This window comes from Aegilops tauschii, chromosome 7 (genome assembly GCF_002575655.3).
Source record: "Aegilops tauschii subsp. strangulata cultivar AL8/78 chromosome 7, Aet v6.0, whole genome shotgun sequence".
NCBI lineage: Eukaryota > Viridiplantae > Streptophyta > Magnoliopsida > Poales > Poaceae > Aegilops > Aegilops tauschii.
Genome location: NC_053041.3, coordinates 94952536 through 94958606, shown reverse-complemented (window position 1 = coordinate 94958606; position 6071 = coordinate 94952536).

Here is a 6071-nt window from a genome sequence, read left to right as displayed (position 1 = left end):
AGAACTGCACTACTCAGATCATGCTTTGCGACGGAATCGTGGTAATTTCACTATAACTTAACAGGCTTCAGTCACATCATCATGCAAGTAAGTACCCCACAAGCAGACATGGAAAATAATAGTACAATATCAGCTTACCAAAACTGAAATAGATTACCATGTTAATTATTCTCCGGTTGAAACTGAAACTGAAACTGCACCAACTCATCCTATGCAGCTCCCCAAAACACTTCAAATATATCCAAATACCTAGACATCACGTGCATATATACTACGGGGATAAGATTCCAAGATAGGGGCACACCATGATTTATCACTATATTTTATCAGATATGCACCAAGTAATAGGGCATGTGTAACTGAAAATCAAATTACTTTTCTACATCCACAGTCGAGGTACCCCGTATAACGCGAGAACAATAAGCAACTGAGCATGTGTAGATTATAATCAAATCGTTTATTTACAACAAAACGTACATATGCAATTAGTTAACTATCATACCGTGTTTGACTGTTGTGTTTTGGTGTACCAGCCTGGAGCTTGCCACGGAGCATGAGGGTGATGGTACTAAGAGTTGGGCCATAAATATCTGAGGTTGCTCCGCAACCACCATCTGGAACATGTGGTCGCCGAGTAATTACTGAAAGAACCAAATTTCGTACTTTCAGATATAAAGTAACTATGGTTGTCTTTGCTGCACCCTCCCTCAACCCTGCTGCTGATTTCTTTGTTGTAGATCATCCACACATGGTAGGCTCGGGCAGGATTTATTCCTATGGAACCAATCAGCCCCGGCCACCAGGACCATATGGTGCTGTAGTTGCCGCGGATCAACCCGTAAATCGTCGGCTGTTCCGCAAGTTAGGTACTCCAGCTAATCATCCATACATGACAGGTTCTGACAAGATTATCAGTACGAACCCAATCATCAACCCGCAGCACGACAACATGCTGCTGTAGTTACACCGGCGTTTGTGTCAAACCATCCGGGTATTCTCCGATGAGGTCCGCTCGTGCGTTGCTGGCTGGATTACTTCCTGAGCCGAACCATATTGCAAGGAGACGGGACATGCACGTACACATGGAGCTAGCTTAAGCAAGCACCTGGATGGATTTTGCATGATATAACATGCATACTTGTTTCTATGTCTGAGCCGGATAGGGCACCTCGTGGTTAATTCCTACATTTTTTGCCAGCGTTGACCCTGACCTGCTCATTGCTGTGGCCACTGCCTACACGGAGCTCCTGCTGGCTTGTCGGCGGCGATCTGAAAAGGAGGCGATGAAGGGCTGGCTGGTCTGCGGCGATCTGAAAAGGAGGCGATGGAGGCGTCAGCATCAAGGAACCAAAGGACTTTCTTATCACGGTAGTTTTCTTTTGGCCCTAATAATGCTCCCATCGTCACGCGGAAAATAACTACCTTTTATGTTTCCGAAAATAAAACTATCTTTTATGTTTCCTAAAAGTATGTATGTATGTAATGGCAATGGTGGGTAATTTATTAGCTTTAAAGTAGGTCTAACGGTTATGATTTTCTGATGGTATAAAATTAAAGGTTAAATGTTTCTGATTTTTGTGGTAATTTCTAGCATAATTTCTTTTTTTCTGGTTAGTCCGTAAACCCGTCAAATACTTTTTATATATAATAGATGATAACCATGAAACTTGTCATCATGATTTTAGTTTTCAATTGAATTATGCCTCACATGATAGTTATTTTGTTGAGTTTGCTCCCACTACTATTCATGAGAAGAATTTTGCTTATGTGGAGAGTAGTAAAATTTATATGCTTGTAGATCATGAAAAGAATGCTTTATGTGATGGTTATATTGTTGAATTCATTCATGATGCTACTGAAAATTATTATGAGGGAGGAATATATGCTTGTAGGAATTGCAATAATATCAAGTTTCCTCTCTATGTGTTGAAATTTTTGAAGTTATGCTTGGTTTGCCTTCCTATGCTAGTTGATTATTGTTTCCATAAGTTGTTTGCTCAAAAAATCCCTATGCATAGGAAGTGGGTTAGACTTAAATGTGCTAGTCATATTCTTCATGATGCTCTCTTTATGTTTCAATTCTTATCTTTTATGTGAGCATCATGGAAATCATCATGCCTAGCTAGGGGCGTTAAACGTTAGCGCTTATTGGGAGGCAACCCAATTTTATTTTAGTTTCTGTTTTTTGGTTCTGTTTAGTAATAAATAATACTTCTAGCCTCTGGTTAGATTTGTTTTTGTGTTTTAATTAGTGTTTGTGCCAAGTTAAACCTATAGGATCTTCTTGGATGATAGTTATTTGATATTGCTGAAAATTGCAGAAACTTTCTGTTCACCGAAACAATTGTTAAAAATTACCAGAACGTGATATGATGCTGATTCCAATTTCAGAAGATCAATAAACAAATTATTTAGGTCGTCCTATTTTGGTAGAATTTTTAGAGTTCCAGAAGTTTGCGTTAGTTACAGATTACTACAGACTGTTCTGTTTTTGACAGATTCTGTTTTCTATGTGTTGTTTGCTTATTTTGATGAATCTATGAGTAGTATCGGAGGGTATGAACCATAGAGAAGTTGGAATACAGTAGATTTTACACCAATATGAATTTAAAATGAGTTCACAACAGTACCTAAGTAGTGATTTATTTTCTTATACTAACAGAGCTTACGAGTTTTCTGTTAAGTTTTGTGTTGTGAAGTATTCAAGTTTTGGGTAAAGATTCGATGGACTATGGAATAAGGAGTGGCAAGAGCCTAAGCTTGGGGATGCCCAAGGCATCCCAAGGTAATATTCAAGGATAACCAAGCGCCTAAGCTTGGGGATGCCCCGGATGGCATCCCCTCTTTCGTCTTCGTTCATCGGTAACTTTACTTGGAGCTATATTTTTATTCACCACATGATATGTGTTTTGCTTGGAGCGTCATTTTATTTTCTTTTGTTTTTCTTGCTGTTTGAATAAAATACCAAGATCTGAAAACTTTTAAATGTTAGAGAGTCTTCACATAGTTGCATAATTATTCGACTACTCATTGATCTTCACTTATATCTTTCGGAGTAGTTTGTTTTTTGCTCTAGTTCTTCACTTATATCTTTTAGAGCACGGCGGTGGATTTATTTTGAAGAAATATATGAACTCTCATGCTTCACTTATATTATTTTGAGAGTCCTAAACAGCATGGTAATTTGCTTTGGTTATGAATTTAGTCCTAATATGATGGGCATCCAAGAGGGATATAATAAAAACTTTCATATAAAGTGCATTGAATACTATGAGAAGTTTGATTCCTTATGATTGTTTTGAGATATGAAGATGGTGATATTAGAGTCATGCTAGTTGAGTAGTTGTGAATTTGAGAGATACTTGTGTTAAAGTTTGTGATTCCCGTAGCATGCACGTATGTTGAACCGTTATGTTATGAAGTCGGAGCATGATTTATTTATTGATTGTCCTCCTTATGAGTGGCGGTCGGGGACGAGCGATGGTCTTTTCCTACCAATCTATCCCCCTAGGAGCATGCACGTAGTACTTTGTTTCGATAACTAATAGATTTTTGTAATAAGTATGTGAGTTCTTTATGACTAATGTTGAGTCCATGGATTATACGCACTCTCACCCTTCCACCATTGCTAGCCTCTTAATACCGCGCACCTTTCGCCGGTATCATACACCCACCATATACCTTCCTCAAAACAGCCACCATACCTATCTATTATGGCATTTCCATAGCCATTCCAAGATATATTGCCATGCAACTTACCACCGTTCCATTTACTATGACACGCTCCATCATTTTCATATTGCTTCGCATGGTCATGTAGTTGACATCGTATTTGTGGCAAAGCCACCGTTCATAATTCTTTCATACATGTCACTCTTGATTCATTGCATATCCCGGTACACCGCCGGAGGCATTCACATAGAGTCATATTTTGTTCTAAGTATTGAGTTGTAATTGTTGAGTTGTAAGTAAATAAAAGTGTGATGATCATTATTTTTAGAGCATTGTCCCAAGTGAGGAAAGGATGATGGAGACTATGATTCCCCCAGAAGTCGGGATGAGACTCCGGACGAAAAAAAGAGGCCATAAAAAAAGAGAAAAGGCCCAAATAAAAAAACGAGAGAAAAAGAGAGAAGGGACAATGCTACTATCCTTTTACCACACTTGTGCTTCAAAGTAGCACCATGATCTTCATGATAGAGAGTTCCTTATGTTGTCACTTTCATATACTAGTGGGAAATTTTCATTATAGACCTTGGCTTGTATATTCCAATGACGGGCTTCCTCAAAATGCCCTAGATCTTCGTGAGCAAGCGAGTTGGATGCACACCCACTTAGTTTCTTTTGTTGAGCTTTCATACACTTATAGCTCTAGTGCATCCGTTGCATGGCAATCCCTACTCACTAACATTGATATCTATTGATGGGCATCTCCATAGCCCGTTGATACGCCTAGTTGATGTGAGACTATCTTCTCCTTTTTTGTCTTCATTCTATTCCACCTATAGTGCTATGTTCATGGCTCACGCTCATGTATTGCGTGAAGATTGAAAAAGTTTGAGAACATCAAAAGTATGAAACAATTGCTTGGCTTATCATCGGGGTTGTGCATGATTAAATACTTTCTGTGATGAAGATAGAGCATAGCCAGACTATATGATTTTGTAGGGACAGCTTGCTTTGGCCATCTTATTTTGAGAAGACACGATTTCTTTGTTAGTATGCTTGAAGTATTATTATTTTTATGTCAATATTAAACTTTTATCTTGAATCTTATGGATCTGAACATTCATGCCACAATAAAGAAGATTACATTGATAATTATGTTAGGCAGCATTCCACATCAAAAATTCTGTTTTTATCATTTACCTACTCGAGGACGAGCAGGAATTAAGCTTGGGGATGCTGATACGTATCCAACGTATCTATAATTTTTGATTGTTCCATGCTATTATATTATCTGTTTTGGATGTTTATGGGCTTTATTATACACTTTTATATTATTTTTGGGACTAACCTATTAACCCAGAGCCCAGTGCCAGTTTCTGTTTTTCCCTTGTTTCAGTGTTTCGCAGAAAAGGAATATCAAACGGAGTCCAAACGGAATGAAACCTTCGGGAGAGTTGTTTTTGGAACAGAAGCAATCCAGGAGACTTGGAGTACACACCAGGGAATCAACGAGGAGAGCACGAGGCAGGGGGGCGCGCCTACCCCCCAGGCGCGCCCTCCACCCTCGTGAGCCCCTCGTGGCTCGCCTGACCGACTTCTTTCGCCTATATATATCCATATACCCTAAAACCATCGAGGAACAAAATAGATCAGGGGTTTCGCCGCCGCAAGCCTCTGTAGCCACCAAAAACCAATCGGGACCCTGTTCCGGCACCCTACCGGAGGGGGGAACCCTCACCGGTGGCCATCTTCATCATCCCGACGCTCTCCATGACGAGCAGGGAGTAGTTCACCCTCGGGGGCTGAGGGTATGTACCAGTAGCTATGTGTTTGATCTCTCTCTCTCGTGTTCTTGAGGTGATACGATCTTGATAAATCGCAAGCTTTGCTATTATAGTTGGATCTTATGATGTTTCTCCCCCTCTACTCTCTTGTAATGGATTGAGTTTACCCTTTGAAGTTATCTTATTGGATTGAGTCTTTAAGGATTTGAGAACACTTGATGTATGTCTTGCCATGCTTATCTGTGGTGACAATGGGATATCACGTGATCCACTTGATGTATGTTTTGGGGATCAACTTGCGGGTTCCGCCCATGAACCTATGCATAGGGGTTGGCACACGTTTTCGTCTTGACTCTCCGGTAGAAACTTTGGGGCACTCTTTGAAGTACTTTCTGTTGGTTGAATAGACGAATCTGAGATTGTGTGATGCATATCATATAATCATACCCATGGATACTTGAGGTGACATTGGAGTATCTACGTGACATTAGGGTTTTGGTTGATTTGTGTCTTAAGGTGTTATTCTAGTACGAACTCTATGATAGATTGAACGGAAAGAATAGCTTCATGTTATTTTACTACGGACTCTTGAATAGATCGATCAGAAAGGATAACTTT